The following is a 20,009-nucleotide window of genomic DNA, read 5'->3' as shown; positions in this document are numbered from 1 at the left end:
AATTGTGCGAGCAACTTCGGCTGGCATGTTACAGGGTTCTCAGCAGTCGATTTATACCCAATCAGCCGTTGCTCAGACGGTATGATTGTAAGTTTTTTAAATTTTTTTCGTATATCACTAAAACGATCTCACACACTCATCCACTCAGTCGTTGTTCATCTCAGTTGTATCGTAAAAAACCAGCTGTCATGACCCAAGTGACGTCGGCCAATCAACTAATTCCTTCAAAATTGCTGACAGCCGATGAACGGCTCTAAAATCTTTTCAACATGATATCGTTTTCTTAATGATAAAAACGGATCCAATATATGCAAAGTCCGGGAATGAGTGTTAAATGGGCTAGAATGGGCAGTTAGACTCTAAATCTAATTCTTAGCAATGAAATGGAGGAAAAAATGGGAAGATCGATAAACGTTACACAGCTATTGACAGGGAGAAGAACATTTAGCGAAATATTTGATGGATCTTTTATGATAAAAAATAAAATCTCTCTTTGAAAAGCCTCTAGCTCATCTATGTAAATTTAATAAGGGTTTTGCAACATATTCCAGCATCGGACTCAAGTTGTAACAAGTGGATCATTGATCATTCAAGGGCATATACGAGGAGTGTCTATCAGATAATGAGATGGACGATGTACAATTTTTATTTTATTTCCATATACGAGGTGTGTCTATCAGATAATGAGATGGACGATGTACAATTTTTATTTTATTTCCATACATATTTACTTAGTTTCACCTTCAATTACATCCGTTTTCTAAGCCTATAACGATCTTCACCGAATCTGCAATTTTTCGAAGCAGACCTGGAAGTGGTTTTCTCTCAGCTACTTTAGAAATAGTTTATTGGCTTGATTTTTAAGGTTACTTTATCAGTTAGGCTTCCCCCTGAAATTATTTTATAAAGTCTACATAAGCACCCTGTATATTTAGAAGTAAGTGCATTGCCCACATATCACAATGATTTCTATATCATCTTACTATATTGGATGGGAAAAAACACTAAAATTATTTTTGAAAATCCACAAAAAATATTCAAGAAAAGAAAATGGATAAATTTATAAATATCAGTATTTAAGCGCCCTTTATTTTTCGTAGAATTGCATTCTCCACATCGCGCTATGATTTCTTCAACATCTTGCAATAGTGGCTGGGTGGAAACAAATTCTAACATAATTTTAAAAAATTCACAAAAAATATTCAAGAAAAGAAAATTGAGAAACATAAAAGTTTGTTTTAGTTAAGTACCCTTTATTTTTCGTAGAATTGCATTCTCCACATCGCGCTATGATTTCTACATCATCTTGTAATAAAAAAAAAAACTGATTCATAATTTTTCATCATCAGCAACCTAAGCACGAAAGCAAATTTTTTAATTAAAGTATTTAAAATTATAGCGGCAAGAGTTAAAAGCGAGCGAGTTAAAAGGTTAGCGTCATTATTTGTAATCTAGCGCCTGTGAAGGGAAATAATTATGTAAATAAAAGCGATTAGGCAGATCAATTTGTTGGAGAAACGTTTTAGAGGATATGTGAAATTTTAGATTTTTACAAATAAGTTTTAAAAATAAATTTCATGATGCATAGAAGTATAAAAATAATTGCAAAATTGAGTTTTGCCTATTTCATTAACTCTATTTTTCAGTTTCGTGTTACATTTTGCACATTGGTTTTGCTGCCCAAGGAAATTATAAAAAAAATTTACTTATTTATGATTGAGCACGTATTAAATTATTTGTTTTAAACAAAACGAAAAAAAACCAAAGCAATTTGCTGATTGCCACTACCTACAAGCGTGCCATTGTCAATGGTTTAGAGTCAGATGCCAACGGCTATGTCAGCAGGGTCTGTTGACTGTAGACATGAAATCGATTAGGAGTACTTGCGCTGACCATTCACAGGACTTATCACCAGTTTCGTCTACTTAGCTCTCCATTACGTGAAAGAAGAAATCCATTATTTTTTTAGTAGATGGCTGTAGTGATCGATATCTCGTATCGAAAACAAAATTTAAAGTTTATGTTCCTTGTCAAGGTGACTTTTTACACTAAAAACTTGTTCCCAAAAATAATGGATTTCTTTTTCTCCACACTAATATGTACCAGCCTATATCATACGAAGCTACTTCTATTGTCAGCAGTGGTAGTATGATACTGAAGTATGTATGTTGCAAGAGCCAGAAACAGTGGAAAATCCACATGCATCTTTTCTTGGGCCCTTTACGTGTAGTTCGTTCTTGGGGCTAAGCTATTTTGATGCTGATAGGATTTTGTTATAGAAATACAGTTGGATAAGACAAGCGGCAAAGCGAATATATTAGTTTCAGAATATGCTCAGCACGTCAATTATTCAAAATGTCTTTTCTGAAGGATATTTAACGGTTCATGAACAGCAATTAACTGTTTACGAGATACTAAATGAAAAGATGCAGATCATTTAGGCCAATATATTATAATTAACCACTCGTTACAAAAGTTAGCCTGCCGTTCGGAGCCGACTTAAATTGTAGGTCCCTCCATTTGTGGAGGGATAGTTCGTAGTTATGTCTGTATGGTAAATCTATGAATGCATACAATTATTTTTATTTATTTTACCTTTGAAGTAGAAGATAAAATTCCTGTAATCTAAATGTTCTTTTTTTTGCACTTCACTGCTTTACTAAGGTATATTTTCTTTGTTTTTATTATTTACGCAATCACTCTTGTATGAAAATCTATCTAAATAAATTTGGCTATAAAAATCTCACCAAAAGTTTATAAAATAAAAAAATTGAATGTGCCACTTATGTTTATATGTAAGTAAGGCATTTATTGCATACACATACAAATACACGACATCCCGTTTGACTGTTCGATAGATTTGAAACGCGACGAAAACGATCTGTCATAAATGCCAGCTAATCTTCAACTAAAAGTCCTAAAACTTTTCTTAGTACTTAAATAAAATAAAACTAAATATATGCACTAACAGTTGAATGAGAAAACAAGTAAGGCCGTTCTTGTTTTCAGATATAGTGAGGAATAAATACCCTACAAGAAAGCGACGAAAATTTAAAAGCCCTTTTTGAAAAAAAATATTATTGTGGCCCATCAACAAAGTCTCAAAAGTAAAAACACTATAACACACAACGGTTTTATGCGCATTAAGTTTTGTGACATTTCTTCTTCTTTCATTAATAGATAAAGTTAATACTCGCACATGCAGAAGAGCTTTGACACGTCTAACTAGTTCGTTGCTACGAGGCTTACGCATAATTTTTATGGAAATGAATTGCACTTGTAGATTGCACTTTGTGCCACAGCTTGTTGAAGTTCTCCCGTGTTTAATTTGGCTGGGCATTTTGCACAACCACTAAGTTGCACCACCATTAATTTTTTAGTTTTTCAGCAGGATTCGGCCACAGAATCTTGTCGCTTATTTCACAGGTTCGACATTCAGCTATGGTGATAAATGAAATTGAAAGAGTAACATCGACTTCCACGTCATCGGGGCTTCGGCAACAAAATTCTGCTCGCTCATTTCACACGTATTCACATACTCGCCCAATCAATCGTTGGTCAGACGGCAACAAAGTCAATTGCTGTGATGTTTTTTTCCTTATACCACCAGCACAATTTCAGTTTTTTCGTAAACAAACCACTGTCATGACCCCGATTACGTTAGCCCATCAGTTGATTCTTTCGGTGAGAGTCGGTTAACGGTCTGATATTGGCCACACTTTCTAATATTTTTTCATCATGCTCATTTCACACGTATTTACGTTCTTCCAATCAGTCGTTGTTCGGGTCAAGTACCTATCACTTACAAGGATTAGTTGAATTTTTCTTATATCACCAACACAATCTCAGTTTTTTCGTAAATTAACCGTCGTCACATCCCAAGTGGCATCAGCAAATCAGCTGATTCCTTCACATTCGCTGAGAGCCAGTTAACGCCATGATTTTGGCCACACCTTCTGAACTCTTTTAACCATGATTTTCGATGGTCTCTCTTCCAGAGTTTCTGTCTGGCTCTTATTATAATATTTTGCAAGTTTTTATTTTGTATTCGTTTTGTCGGTTGTCACTGGATATTTGACCAAAGCGGGTCAGTTCAAAATTTTTCTTAATACCAGCGAAAAGTTTCTATAGGACTAAGTTATTCTAAGCTAAAATATTTTCATAACTACTTAATTATATATAGAGCTGCACAGATTTTTGAGAATCGCTACATAGATGTGTTGCCGTTTTAGAATGGTTTCCCTCTAGCAAACAACTAAAAAAATTATGGGAATCCCTTTTTTAAATTTGCAGGAATTACAGAGCATAGTCTCAGCTAATATCGAAAAAAGAAGAGTGTGTTTTTTTATTTGTTTGTACTTAAAAAAAGTTTAAATTTTGTTTTAAAAAGTATTTTGTATCCTGAAAAATTCCAATGTTTTTTTAAAGTATTGTATTTGTTACTCTAAAAAATTCCAAAAGTTTATTTTAAGTATTTTGAATTGTTTTGTACCCTAAAAAAGTGCAAATTTTGTTTTAAAAAGTATTTTCTATTCTGAAAAATTCCAATTTTTTTTAAAGTATTGTATTTGTTACCCTAAAAAATTCCAAAAGTTTATTTTAAGTATTTTGAATTGTTTTGTATCCTAAAAAAGTCCAAATTTTGTTTTAAAAAGTATTTTCTATCCTGAAAAATTCCAATTTTTTTTAAAGTATTGTATTTGTTACCCTAAAAAATTCCAAAAGTTTATTTTAAGTATTTTGTATCCTAAAAAAATTATTAAATTTTTTTGAATTGTTTTGTATCCTAAAAAAGTCCAATTTTTTTTTTAAACTATTCGTGTTCCTAAAAAATTTAAATAGTTTATTTATACTTTTCATTCCAAAAAAATTCAAGAATGTTTTTTAAAAAACATTTGTTATCCAAAAATTCCAAAAGTTTTTTAAGTACTTTTTATCCTAAATAGTTCCAAATTTTGTTTAAAACGTATTACGTATCCTTAAAAATTCGTTTTTTTTTTAAGTATTTGCTATGTTAAAACATTTCAACATTTTTAAGACTTTGTAAAAAAATACAAAAATATTTTCATAAAACAATTTTTTATCCTTTTGTACCTTAAAAAAGTTCAAAAATGTTTTCTTAAAACAATTTTTTATCCTAAAAATTTCAAAGAAATTTTTTAAAAAGTATTTTTTATCCTAGAAAAGTCAAAAAAAATTTTTGTAAGTATTTGTTATCCTAAGAAATTTCAAAAGTTTTTTTAAGTATTTATTTTTTTAAATTTTTATATATTTAGTTTTTATTCTAAAAAATTCCTATTTTTTTTTTTAAAGTACTTATTATTCTAAGAGATTCAAGCAACTTTTTTTTTAATTTTTTATGCAAAAATACTAAATTAAATTAAGATATTAATTAAATTAAAAATATTTCGAACACTTTTTTAATATTAAAAAGAACCATATTCGATTTCATATCATTTTAAAAAGTTTCATATCAAAATATTCAATATTGATGATACCTGCCTCAAAATTATAAACTGAAAAAAAAAAAACAAATCCAGTTTACTTCTTATTATTCTCAATTCCGCAAATAAACCAATTTTTAGAAGCATCGACGACAATGTCCGAAACACTTTGATCAACATAGGATCGCTTAGATTAATTTCAGAAAATGTGTTTGAAAATTGTTTTGCTGACTGGATTCCTTGTTTGCATACTATAATTGAATTATTTTGGAAGGGATCTACCTTGAAGGATTTACATGAGAAATAAATATTTGGTGTTTCACTGACCGATTCATGACACTTTGTCAACAGAATGCATACCAACTATGTAAATAAATATTAAAAGCGTTTTGACATTTACGCAATGGAAAGTTGTATAGCAGAGTAAATGTTCTGTTCTGCTCGGGCGAGGGTGTTACAGCTCTATACGGGCCTCTACACCTAAGATATGGATGAAGGCAATCATTTAACCTAACCTAATATTTTCTAAATTTTTTGCGCCATGATTTTAAAAATAAAACGAGCACAAAGTTGGTCCAATATAGAAAAAGTTACTGGAGTAATGTTTGAATATTTATTTTGGTTTTGGGAATATCGAAAATTGTGACTGTACTTGCTACTAATTTTCATGAAGGGTCTAAATCTTTACAATGCAATGCTGCTATTTATAAATTTCTATAAATGCAATGGTTTGCGCTTCTTATAAATAATTACACATTTCATCAATAGTATTTCCATTTCGAATGCAATATAATCACTTTTTAATGGATTGTATCGTTGAATCGTTTGTGCGAAATAAATTAACTCAAGTGCAATTAATTCATTGACTGTGAAAAGTCTTGTTGAAAAAATCACTGAATTGTAATGTGAGAAAATACGCTAATTGTTCGAAGAGTTAAATAATTAAATTATGAGTATATCTAAAGTAAAACAAAGCATTTGATTATTTGATATTATATTGAATTCAGTTTATGTTTTATGAGCGCAGCAGCAAAGGTGTGTGCGTGTAATACTTTGTTGCTGCAATGATGGAATTCATTTTATTTAATTCGTACAAACCATTGGAATGGTAATGTAGAAAGTTAATGCATACGAGGGTCGTTTGAAAAGAACGTGCGCAACAAAAAAAACTATTTAATTGTTTAAAGGTAAATCTTTTTTATTTTTCGATTAATCTTGTTTTAGGTTTTTTCCCTTCGTCCAATCCTGTTCTAGTTTGTTGATTCAAGTCTGAAAAATAGCCATTTGTGTCAGCAATCACCTCCTAGTTTGAATAAAATCGTTTTCCCGCCAGCCAAATAGTAGGCTGAGGCATCTGTGTGAGACAAGTTTGGACAATAGGGAGGATGTGTAACGAGTTGGAACCCTATTTCCATTATTTTTGTGACCACAACTGCTGAGGCGTGAGCTGTTGCATTGTTGCGATGGAAAAGAAAATCATTCCACTTTCTCAATTCAAATGAATGCAAAACACAAAGAAATAGACTGATCTGGCTGAAACTTGGTGTGTGTTCTTCCACGAGATGCTACTAACTAAACATAACCTTAACACGCGCCAATAGTGCCATCTCTCAGACTTTGCATGGACTTTTCAAATAGCCCTCGTAGCAATATGATGTATTCTTATACTTGCATAATATACGGAAAGTAGGCTCTTAGATGTGGGGTAGATAAGTGCCCTTTCGCTGCCTTGAGTAATTTTGCGCCACCTTATATAACACAAGGACTTGTTGACAAGTTTTTACAATTAATTTATTTTTTTCTTTAATTCTAATTACTTTTTTATGAAAATATGATTCCTTCATCCACAAAAATCATATAAATCTAAGTTTAAAATTTTGTGCAAAGTAAAAAAAAAACTCAAAAAAATGTTCAACATTTCAAGCTTTTTAATTATATATTAATTAAAAAAAAAATTTCAATATGCAGCCCATGAATTTTGGTATAATAAAATGAAAGTTTGTCAGCTTTGAAATTTAACGGAGAGTCTCTCTTGCCAACAAGTGATACTTTGAACTAAGTAGGCAATTGAGTAGTAAACTCCATTCACGACGAACAAAACTAACACCCCATAAGGCTGTCATCATGCCCGTCCTAACGTATGACGCAGAGACTTGGATGATGATAACATCCGATGAGGCGTCCCTTGGAGTTTTTGAGAGAAAGATTCCGCGAAAGATTTTTGAATTTTTGCACGTTAGCGACGTCGACTAACGTAGGCGATGGAGCAAAGAGCTGCATGAGCTTTACTACCATATAGGCTTAGTGCAGCGATTAAAGATCTAGCGCTCCATTGGCTAGATGATGTCGTCCGAATGGATACAAACCAGTGTGATTTGTAAGTGAAAGTATTCGCTTCAGTACCAGCCGGTGGTAGCAGAGCTGGAGGAAGACCTCCTCTGCGTTTGAAATATCAGCTGGAGAAGTACTCGGTTTCACTTGGTGTATTCAATTGGTAGAAACGACTGCCATGCTTTGTCAAACTCGGCCAAAATCATTTAAGCGATTATCACGCCAATCAAGAGGAGGAAGTGATTTTTGGCATTATTTCCATATAATGAATGCTCTTCTTTTTTTACAATATATATATAAAAAAACACCTTAAATAGTGTTAAATTATTCCAAGTTAGAAAATATTGAAACGCTTCTTTATGTCCCATTTTATTAAGTCTTTTAAAAATTAATAATCATTGCGAACAAACTGTAATAATTTATACGCATTCGATACTTGACGCTGTTCGCATGTAAATCACCTCTAATTGTATTGTCAGTAAATGCGCTCGGATCACTCACAATAACTCAATTAAACCTTTGTATGGTTTTAATTAGCGATAAATTGTAGCATATGTGTGTAAGTATGTATCCATGTACAATAAAAATATGTCTTGACTGACAAAGTTGACGACGCTTGTGTGTGGCATATCGGTCAAAATGAAAGGAAGCTTGAGCGACTGCTCACGATAGTTAATGCCCCTGAAAAGCTTCGCATTAAAAACCATCTGCCGTCTATGACATGAGGCTGCATACAGCTCCCTACGCAAGTGTATTTACGGCTATGCAATGCTTTGCATCTTGTCAACTATGCATGAAAACCTATGGTAACTATAGAGTCGCCATTTCCATTGGTTGCCATTTGTAGGCGCGACAACTCGTTAGACAGCGAACCAATTAATATTAATTTACTTTTTTTCTGTCTCTAATTGAATTATTTGCAAACAACAATTTTTATGTGAATATCTTTGCTCATTGGCTTTTATTGGCTCATAAATTCATCAGTTTTGAATCAATGCGACTCAATTTCTATTTGAAAATCAACGGCAATTGTCAGTGAGACATTTCGAAGAAAACTTCACGGCGAACTCATTAAAGGTGGTGGCCAAGGCAGATCTATTACAGGTTATAGCATCCGCTCATCTGATTTTTTCGCCGTAGGTATGAATAACGTCAAAATTCTACCTTGGTATTTGTGTACATTGATAATTTAAATAATATATAAAGTAAAATATTACAAAACAAAAAGAGGAGAGGTGTATAATGGGCTAGAAAAAAATTAACCGGGTTAAAAAAGCCTTTTTTGGCGTTCCTGGTGGGAGCCGGGGGAACGGCAAGTGTGGAGCAGAGCGTGTTGATTTTGGCATGCTGAAATTCAAAAAGGAAAAACAAAACCCTCGTATGTTTTTACTTATGTTCGGATGCCATACCTGTAATAAATTCGCCTTGGTGGTGGCAGTAGACCAGCTGATTTGTTTTTTTCTTTCGCCGTGAACATTTGGATGTCAGAAAAAAATCAAATTATATTTAGAATTAATGTAAATTCAAAAATTTTTTTATAATAATTTTCCTTGGAAAATGTTATTTTTTTTTAGACTTGAAACATCTTTATTTTAGGTGAGGGAAAAATTTAGCTGCTGTGTTAACTAAGTGAATCTTATGGGCTTACTCTGGGACCTGTTCTCAACGTTGTGCTGCCAGGCCAGTTTCTTGTACAAGATAATGCCCGAGTACTTTCTTTCTTTCAAGAGTATTATAAGTAATGCAGTGGAGTAATAATTCAATGATGGAAGCGGGAACTGGTTAGTTTTACTTGTCCTTGTGGAGAGAGAGAGATGAAGTGCTTTGCCGTATTAAACGAAATTTCTCGAACTAAATTAGCACTACAAACTAACGATGTTCTTTGGTGGTTGTTCTAAGAACTGCGCCTAGTTTCATTATATATATAATTGGCGCGTACACCATTTTTGGGTGTTTGGCCGAGCTCCTCCTCCTATTTGTGGTGTGCGTCTTAATGTTGTTCCACAAATGGAGAGACCTACAGTTTCAAGCCGACTCCGAAAGGCATATATTTTTTATGAGGAGCTTTTTCATGACAGAAATACACTCGTAGGTTTGCCATAGAATGCCGAGGGGCGACCGCTATTAGAAATTTTTTTCTTCATTTTTTTATCCTTCACCGAGATTCGAACCGACGTTCACTCTCTGAATTCCGAATGGTAGTCACGCACCAACCCATTCGGCCACGGCGGCCGCTAGTTGCATTGGAACAATAAAAAAATATATATATTTTTGACATAATAATGGAAAGAATATTTAAGAAAGTGAGAAAGTTTATGAGGCTCGCACGAAAAAATGTTTAAAATTTAGTTTTCCATCACTTTTGAAATGAAAATTTGATACCTACAGATGTAAATTTTTATTTTGCAAATAGTTTGGTAGTCGAAATTCAGGAAATGGTTTTGAAGGCTGTCTATCCTCATTCGCATTCTTGATAAACGATTAAAAAACCATTTTGAAAAATTGTTTTATACTTTTATTATACGAGGGTTGCTTGAAAAGTCCGTTCATAAAGAAAAACTACTTAATTGTTGGGGGTAATTATTATTATTATTTTTCGACATCGCCTCCTTTTAGGCTTGTACACTTCGTCCACCTCTGTTCTAGTTTGTTGATGCCATCCATTTATTTCTGCAATCACCACCTCGGTTGAATAAAATCTTTTTCACGCCAGCCGAAATGGAATGAGAAACAAATATGTAGAATGGGAGAATTGCTGAGGCGTTAGCTGGTGCATTGTCGTGATGGAAAAGGAAAATCACTCGATTTACTCGTTTCAAATGAGTGCCGAACAGAAAAAAATAGGCCGCTCTGACTGAAACTTGGTGGGTATTCTTCTAAGATATGCTACTAACTAAACATAACCTCAATATGCGTCAGTGGTGCCACCTCTTTGACTTTGCACGTACTTTTTAAACGATTCTCGTATAGATTATACTTAAAAATTATACGGACAACAAATTCGTTCAGTCATAAATATGCCTTTTTTTTGGTTTTTTGTTGTCGGGACAGACTAGCAAGTTCAGCACTCAGACACAATTAAGTCTATTGTACTGCACTCGGGTTCCCTTTTTAATTTTCTTTAAATCTACTAGAGTTCCTAAGAAATCTGAGTAGATCTTGTGGTACTAAGGAGCCAAGCTGGTTCTTAACACATCAGTGCCAAAGATCTCAAGCCTGATTCAAGCGAAGGCCGGGCAGACGCATAGAAAGTGGTCTGCCGTCTCATCCTCCTCTTCACATGCTGGGCAGAGTGCACTGTCTAAGATGCACACCTTTTCCATGTGTTTTGCCCAAATATGAAAACAAATAGGAATACGAAAAACCAATATTTATTAATTTATTTATTACAGGGTATGACTCTGTAAGAATTAGCAGAGAAATAGTTTTATAAATGCTAATAGTGTGCAGAAAATTTAAAAAACTGGGTTTGCGTTAGGAAATCATATAACATATTAAGTTTTCGCATAGATTTCACCAAGGGAAAATTTCCAGCACATCTCGTTTTGGCTTTTGCTAATTAAAATCGATAAACTACTCGAAGATTATAGTTGGAAAACTTGAAACTTATCTTTTCTGAAAGAGTTTGTATGAGTTTTAAACACGATCACATCTTTCTAACCGCACATTTCCTAACGCAGCAATCTAGGCATTGCATATTGTGTATATTGAAAGTCGTTGCTATTTTTAGAAGTACCTCAATTTGTATAGAAGTTCGCTCTTGGACCCTTCGCAACCTACAGCTCACAACTGGCTACGACCTATATACATATTTCTCATTCCACCACATTTTCGTCTTTGTGCATTTGCTCGCATGCTTTGATCGCTGATTGATGATCATTTATGAAATTGTTTGTTTTATTGCTGCCTACTTTGAGCATGAACTTGACCAACAACAAGCCAAAGCAAATTATTTTCAGATGACAATCAATTATGACGTACTCGTGCAAGCTGCAACAATAGCTGCTCATTTAGTTTTTCTTCCGGTAGGAAAGTTCAAAGTAATAACTATTTCAAATTGGCTGTAACAAGCGCATCTGCAAGCACTCGCACTTATATACAAATATTGTATTTCATGTAAACAAATGAAGAGATGGAAAATGTCGAACGCGGTTGATTTAACTCATAAAACTGTGCGACATGAAGTTTAAGAAATGGAAACCTCGTTTGTGTTGTGGTTCAGCAAGTGGGTGTTGTGAAAGGCTTCCTCATGGTGGAAATTCAATTTGATTCTCCGGACCGAAGTAAGTGAAAATCAGAAGTAGCCATGTACGATAAGGCTTCTCATCCTCAGTTTCTTAAACAGTTTTTAACCAGTATAGCTACATGAGGCCAAGCATTGTTCTAATGAGAAGTTACGTACCGGAGTGCTTTTATGTCAATAATCTCTTCAAACGAATAAGTCGTTAACGATACAGCTGCTCGTGTTAGTTTCGTTAGGTTTTAGCAGCCAGCAATACCGGTCAAGTAAACAGATTTGAGCATTTTCTACCTTTAGGTATTTGGACACTGGAAATAACATAGTTAAGATTATCTAATTTGGATCGAATATGCGTCATTGTCTCCGGTTACCATTCGATGCTGAAACGACCTTTTTCTGCGGGGTTCAAGCAGCATTTGTGATTTGTGACATGCATGAACTCTCGGCAGGCAATGGCAAACCTTCGAGTGTATTTCTGTCAAGGAAATGCTCCTCGTACACAAATATCTGCCGTTCGGAGTCGGCTTAAAACTGTAAGTCCCTCCATTTGTGAAACTAGATCAAGGCGCACGCCTCTAATATGAGGAGGAGCTCAGCCAAACACCCAAAAAGGGCCAATTATGTATATAAATACATATAGGTATAAACTCTCTTTTTTAAGCCGCCTGGCTTCTACTCATGTGGCACCCAGTTTTCTCGCTTTTATAAGAAGACCAAGACTTTTGTGCTTGTGCTAATCTTAATGACACTCAACTTCTGCTTGAGTTTGACACGAGTCCTCTTCGATTAAAATTAAATTATATATTTTATTAAATATTAAATAAAACTAATTTGAGTGATGGAAATCTTTATTTTGATATTTACGCGATTCTTTGCTGTTTGTTTGTTTACTACAGCTATCTAGTTTACAAATGTCAAATGTCGGGTGTTTTTAGCTGCATGAGAATAATCGATATCTACGAGGGGTGCCTTTTATATGTCGGGATTTGGCAACCCTGGTGTTGCAATCTGGCTGTATCGCAAAGTTTGACATTTTTTGGCTTTTACGTACTCAGAACGTTTTGAAATGCCAGCGCTATTTGTGTTGTTTACAATAACTTAAAAGATTCATCTCGGTCCAAAAATGGAATTAACTCGTGAACATTTTCGTGCAATTATTTTTTACAACTTTCGACGTGGATTAACTCAGCAACATTGCATGGATGAACTTAATTAATTTTTTGGCGATGAAGCTCCATCAAGTACCAGTGTTTATCGATGGTATGGTGAATTCAATCGTGGTCGTAGTTCACTCCAAGACGAATTTCGTGAAGGTCGTCCAAAATCAGTTGTTGTTCCGAAAACCATTGATGATGTGCGCGAACTGATACTGCAAGATCGTCATGTGACCTATCGTGAGACTGAGACAATCTTAGGCATTAGTGGGACCAGCATACATTTAATATTGCATGAACATTTGACTGTCAAAAAAATTTGTTAGCGCTGAATCCCACACAATTTGTCAATCGCTCAAAAAAAAGGCTCGTGTCGATTGGTCGAAGGAAATGCCCAAAAAATACGATCGCGGGGCTTCGAAACACGTCTATGACATCGTGACAGGTGATGAATCATGGATTTACGCGTATGAGCTCGAAAGTAAACAGCAGTCGACTGTATGGGAGTTTCAAGATGAGCCAAATCCAACAAAAGTTGTTCGCGCACGAAGCACTTCCAAGCAAATGGTCGCCTGTTTCTTCGGAAAAACTGCACATCTCGCTAGAACAACACAGAACAGTAAATTCTGAGTGGTACATAACCATTTGCTTGCCAGTTGTCTTCCAAGAAATTAGGAAAACCAATTGCCAAAGACGGATCACTCTTCACCAGGACAATGCGAGCTCTCACACATCGGCTCAAACAACTGCATTTTTGAGCACCCGGGTCATCCACCGTGTAGTCCTAACTTGGTACCGAATGACTTCTTTTTATTCCCGTACGTAAAAAACAAACTGAGAAGTCAACGTTTTTCGACACCTGAAGAAGCGGTTGCGGCATTCAGAATACATGTTTTGGAGGTACCTCATTCAGAGTGGCAAAAGTGCTTCGACAATTGGTTCAAACGCATGCAAAAGTGTATAGATCTTCATGGAGAATATTTTTAAAAACAATAAAGTGATTTTCGATGATTAAAATTTGTTTTTGTTCTCTAATCCCGACATATAAAAAGCACACCTCGTATAACTATGGTTTGACAGCTGAGAATAGCAAACCTTTCTGTTCGGTAAGGTTTGGCGAGTCATCATGAATTGTTTAATCGCTTCGAAATTGCGGAAATTTACTTTAAAAAAAATAAGTTTGTTCGTGCTCTCGTGTTCATAGAGAGAAGTATTGAAGAAGACGCCAAAATATCGATTCGTCGTTGTTCTCAACTTGTTGGCCTCTGTGCTTCGACTACGTGAAAAATTGTACGTAAGGATCTTGGCTTACGTGCAAGAATTGAAACCAAATGACCATCGTTTGTAACACGTTTTTGCTGATTGGGCTTATTTAGATTTATTATTCCTATTTATTGGAAAAAGTAGTCATAGATTTATTATTTATATTTATTGGAAAAAGTAGTCGAGTGGGTCATGCAACGCATAGATTATAATAAAATAAATCATTTCAACAATATCTCTGTTTTGTATTATCATCTGAAGTTCTCAGGCTTTTAAAAAACCATTGGAAAATATTATAAATCTTCCGATAGGGCGATTAATTTTGTGCCACCTCGTATAATATTTATTAGTTATCATTGCTCTTAAAAATATTTACAGTTCAAGTTTCAAAGGGGGAAGAATATAATAATAAAAGAACAGAGACCGACATTTTATATTCATCGTTTTAATATTTTTAAATCTAAATTTGTTTTAATAGTCACATTTGAGTACCCACCTCGAAGCAAATCTGGTGACATTTTTTTTGGGATCTCTCTTGCATATTTTAAGGCCCTTAGTGTACTGATGAAAGTTTACACATTTAAATAATAATAATGATTTAGTTTTTGTAGAGTACCCAATAGTGACACTAAAGATTTTTTGTGTGCCACATTTAAGTATATCCCACATATTCTTCAAAAGAGACGCAATTTAAAAACTTTCCAAATCGAGTTTTTACATTTTTACAATTTATACTGCATGACTCTGTTGTTGTTGTTGTTGAAGTGGTTGAGTATTTCTACTGAAATAATTCTAATTAGCGACCAGCACAATTTTACTACACTGTTCTCGTGTGATGATGTCTTGCTCTTTTCTTCTAAGTCAGATCTATTTCGTGAGGTCCAAGTATAGCAGCAAATTGTGGTTAATTGCTTCCACCTTCTTTCGGCCAAAGCATGATACTGTGAAGCAATGGATGCTTTTATTGGGTTGAGTGGAGCGGTGGCAGTGCCTTTGCTATATCTAGTGTCGAACCTTTTCTTGCTAGCTATTCGCTAGCTCATTATCCCGTATGGTGCTATGACCGGGAACTCATATCAGAGTAATTTCAAGCCAATGAATAAGTTTTAGTTCCTCTCTATACTGTAAGACTAGTCTCGATGAAATGGAGTCGGAGTCTAGGGCCTTAATAGCTGCTTGACTCTCTGAAAATATAGCTACTCTTGCACCAACTTCCTTGTAGAGTTTTAGTGATTTACATGCTTCTTTGATCGCTAATAGTTCTTCGCGGGCAAAGTCAGGAAGTCGAATTGACTGGGATAGGTTGAGCGGCTTCGAATGGAAGACAGGTCCCACACCACAATTCATCTTAGAACCGTCAGTGTAGATTTCAATATCGTATCTTCCAATCAGCTTCCCTTTGTCCCATTCGGCTCTTGGTAGAAAACGTAACGTAAAGTCTTTCTTGAAGTTAAGGTCGGGCGGGGACTGTGTAGTCTGATTTGTTTTTGAGCAGCGCGAATCCCTGTAGAAGGATCTTGCTATGACCGTTCGATCTTGTTGTCCAGCTTCCTATGTCTCTGAGTCTCACCGCGGTTGGCAGGACTCTATTAATAAGAAAATGCTTCCTTTAAATTTTAGGCGTTCTGCCTCTTTGACGAAAACTTGCGATATAAAAACTCTAGTAATACTTTTTAATTTAAATGAAAAAAAAAACGTATTCTTTTTACCGTGCTCGATTTTCCACTCCTATGCTAAATTTTGAAAACTACTCAAGCCAGGTTTTTCAATTTATTCATATTTTATAAAGTACTATAAGCTGCTTAATTGTACTTAATTGTAAAATCTGTCTTTGTTAGCAACCTGTTGCACGCAATTCATACAGTGATATTTATATATGTATGTATGTTCATTCCCAAAATCAACTAAAATCAATTCTAGGCACTTGCTCACCACCTGCTCCCACAAAAATTTCACTTTTATTTATGTATAAGTAATGCTTTGGGTATTCCCCAGAGACTCTTTGCCGCTGCCAGACAAATCAGCACACCCACACACTCTCGAAACAAATCAAATGTGTGTACTTAGTACCAAACTTAGCATCCCTTTCTACAATATTTTATTTTACATAAAACGCTTTTCCCCCCCGCCAATCCTATATTCGTTTGCTTACCTAATTTGGAATTTTGTTGTGGTGCGTCAGGATGTTGGCAAAGATAATCGCTGCTTTTCGTTTGCTTTTGCTGACCGTATTTTTGAGGGAATTGTGGTTGCGGTGGCTTAACGGTTATTTGTGACGTCTGAGTTGCGCTTGGCTGCAATTATGGTTACTGGTTGCTATTGTTGTCGGCGTTGGACTGCGTGGGTAGAATTGCTTAGCGTTGAACTCCTGCGGGAGAATTTTGTGAAAATGATTAGAAAGTGGTTGTAGTTGGAGGAACAGTGCAATTAAGTAATGTTTTATGGTTTAAAAAGCTACTTATTATTATATGATAATAATGTAGAAATTATTTAGCAATATCAGCAGCGCCATAGTACGTCAAGAACACCAGAAATCTTCAACTAGCGATGGCATATGACAAAATTACAAGTATTAAAAAAAAATGTGGACCCACCAGCACCGTCTTGCATTCGCGCTCGCTCACAAAATCGGCATATCACGTCCACAAGGAAGATATCGAATTCCGCTATTTGGAAATACGTAAACAAAAAACGAGCCCACCGACGCGCTAACAAGCAGATAAACTAGATTCAGAACTTACTCTTAGGCTTGAGTTTAGTTATAAACGATTGAGTAAATAAATCCAAGTATTAAAAAAAAAACGTTGCTCTTGTTATAATACCAAGTCATGTTTCAAAGTATAGGAACTCTCAAAAGTGACGCCTAGAGGTCAGTAGTGAATAATTCTTAGACGGTACCCTTTTTTAAGTCATCTCCGACATTTGTCAAGTACAAAGATGACCAGCTTTACATCGCAGAACAACGCGTTAAAATTATTGAAAACAATTATGAATATAGTCCATGTTTAAGAACAACATATCGCAAAATTCGTGATTTTTTTGCTATTATTAAACGCCCGAATGAGTCGACCACACAAAGGTTGGAGAAAAAATTTCAAGAAAATTGTTCTGCCGAGGTTAGAAAAAGGACTAGCAGACCAAAAACTTGAAGTTCTGCACAGAAAAGAAAAAATTTTGGGAAGAGAAAACCTTCTACAGCCATCCAATCCTGTTAATGTAGTGGAGAAGAGAAAAGGGATCTAGGCTGGAGAATTTTTCAAGTCATCCCCAAAAGGCATGCTAAGGAATTTCAAGCGCCTAGCCGCCAGAGCCGGACATTTGCAGAGAAAGTGTTCAAAAGTCTCTTTCTCTGCAGGATCCCTACAGCTTCTGCAATAGAGGTTGTACGGAATTCCAAGCTTCTCCGCATGAGTACCGATCACCCAGTGACCAGTGAACACCGCAATGAGTTTGGAAATTGAATGGTGGGGGATTACCATCGCCTTAAGCGTTCTGTTTCTATCGTACTGGGGCCATAGTGTTTTCGAAATAGCGCACGATGAGACAGACCTCGATCTGTCTTGCTTTTTAGAAAGAAATTGTGTAGTTTCCCTTTAACAACTGACAAAGGGACGCCGATGTCTGAGAGGGGGACAGCTGAAACCGGTTCTGTCGACCCCTTCCTGGCAAACTCGTCGGCAATTTCATTTCCCTCTATATTCCTGTGCCCAGGAACCCAGATAAGGCCCTGCTCGGTCGGAGATGTTTGAGTTCCTCCTTACAACAGCTCACCAGAAGAGAGCTGACATGCGGCGACGGCAGGGCCTTGATCGCAGCTTGACTATCGGAAAAAATATTAATGTCTCCCTCCCAACAGCGATCCCGAAGCATTTTGCATGCCTGCAAGATCGCAAAGACCTCTGCTTGAGAAACGCTGCTCTTTTCCGCCAGTTTAAAGGAGATCAAAATGCTGGCTGAATTAGAGAAAACCCCCGCTCCCACTCCAGATTCCATCTTGGATCCCTCAGTGAAGACGGAGGTACCTATATCCGTCTCGCGCTAAATCCAATAATAAATTATTTAACGCGAGAATAACAAGCGCGCTAAAACTACGAGAAAACAGTAGTAAAAAAGCAACTTCAGTGGGCTTGAAAAAAAAAATTGCCAAGGAAGTAGAGGCTAACTAATTCCCATTCTAATTTACCAATTTATGGCACCATTAAACGATTTAGCACGTAGAGTGCCACTTGTAGCGCCGACTATACAAATTTTATCTTTATTAAAATACCCTTTACGCTACTGGGGATCTGATGTGTAGCTCAAAGGCGATTATTTACTGAAAAAAAATATGTTAATTAACCCCTTAATAATGTCGAAATTTCGAAAAATAGCTTTTTTGCTAAAAAGATGGCTGGATACCTCCAAATTTAGAATTTTGCTCGCATTCCTTAAAAATTACATATTCCAAGGACAGAAATGCTTGGAGGAAATGTCTAAGTACTTCTACATATTTGAATTTTGTTGCAGCCCCAATGCGAGCACACAAAAAACTTTAAACGCGTGTTTCAATATTTTTCAAGCGATCCAGAGTCATAACCTGAGAAAATCTTTACTGATTTACCTAAAACTTCAACTGTATATTCACAGGAAGTATTCTGCTTAAATGAAGGTATGATAATTTCCAAACATTAAAATTTTTGTATGAACAATTTTCGGCATTTTTTTAATTTAAGTATTTTGTAAACGCTCCATAAAATCCACATACTACAAAAGTTCTATTCATGTATAGTCAAAACATTCTTTAAGAATTTGTATTCTTATTTATTTGACTGTCCCGCTGAAAAATATCCAAAAACAGGCTCATGGGTGCCACTATGGTGACCTAAATCTTATAACTTCAAGAAAAATTTAAACTTTATTATAATTTTGTATTTTCTTCTGTCTTTAATTTTAGGCATATTAAAAAATTTTAAATTGAAGGAATAATATCAAACTTTAAAACTTACGACTGGTTCACAACACCTAGGGAATGTAAATCTCATACCTATGGCGGCACTCAACGTGCTAAGAAATATTGACAGAGTAAAAGGATAAAAGGGGAAGAAAGTTGTATGTTTGCATCCTAACATTCCATGAGAGAAATCAGTCTACATTTTCAATGCCACAAAGAAAGTTTAGCCCAGCTAGATATGAAATGCAAAAAGTTCAGAGTAGACTGAAATCGCTTGACAACGAACTAAAAAGCTGAATTAAGATTTCGTTAAGGAAACCGACTGTTACTTATGGGGCTAGGAGTAGTCAAAATTTTCAAAATTGGATTTTTTTACATTTTCTTAAAGTAAAATATCTTTAAAACTGTACTTATACTTTCCGAGTTATTCAACAATTAACAATGGCGCTCGGGCGCTCTGGAGAAGATAGCAAAACTTTAAATACTTTTTTTTTCAAAACTATGTTTTTTGAACTGGTGATCACTGTAACTTAAAAACCGCTTGGTAGATTTCAATAAAATTTCTACTACTTTGAAAAACATAAAACACTCGTGCCTGATCGAAGGATTTTTTTTAAACAATTAATTGGCGGTTTTTTCTTGAAAAT

The 20,009-nt window shown here is 35.1% G+C and overlaps 1 protein-coding gene across 3 annotated transcripts in view; it reads right to left on the bottom strand.

The window, feature by feature from the left end:
• Positions 1 to 20,009, bottom strand: part of LOC129244709 (synaptic vesicular amine transporter) — an 86,845-nt gene that overhangs the window by 51,289 nt on the left and 15,547 nt on the right. The window contains exon 2 of one of the 3 annotated variants that reach the window (XM_054882502.1): positions 16,585 to 16,800. The gene's annotated coding sequence lies outside the window, so the exon portion shown is untranslated. The other 2 variants (XM_054882505.1, XM_054882503.1) reach the window with 2 other exon arrangements.

The sequence above is a fragment of the Anastrepha obliqua genome, chromosome 4, assembly GCF_027943255.1.
Source record: "Anastrepha obliqua isolate idAnaObli1 chromosome 4, idAnaObli1_1.0, whole genome shotgun sequence".
Classification (NCBI taxonomy): Eukaryota; Metazoa; Arthropoda; class Insecta; order Diptera; family Tephritidae; genus Anastrepha; species Anastrepha obliqua.
This window is presented reverse-complemented; position numbering and strand designations above follow the sequence as displayed.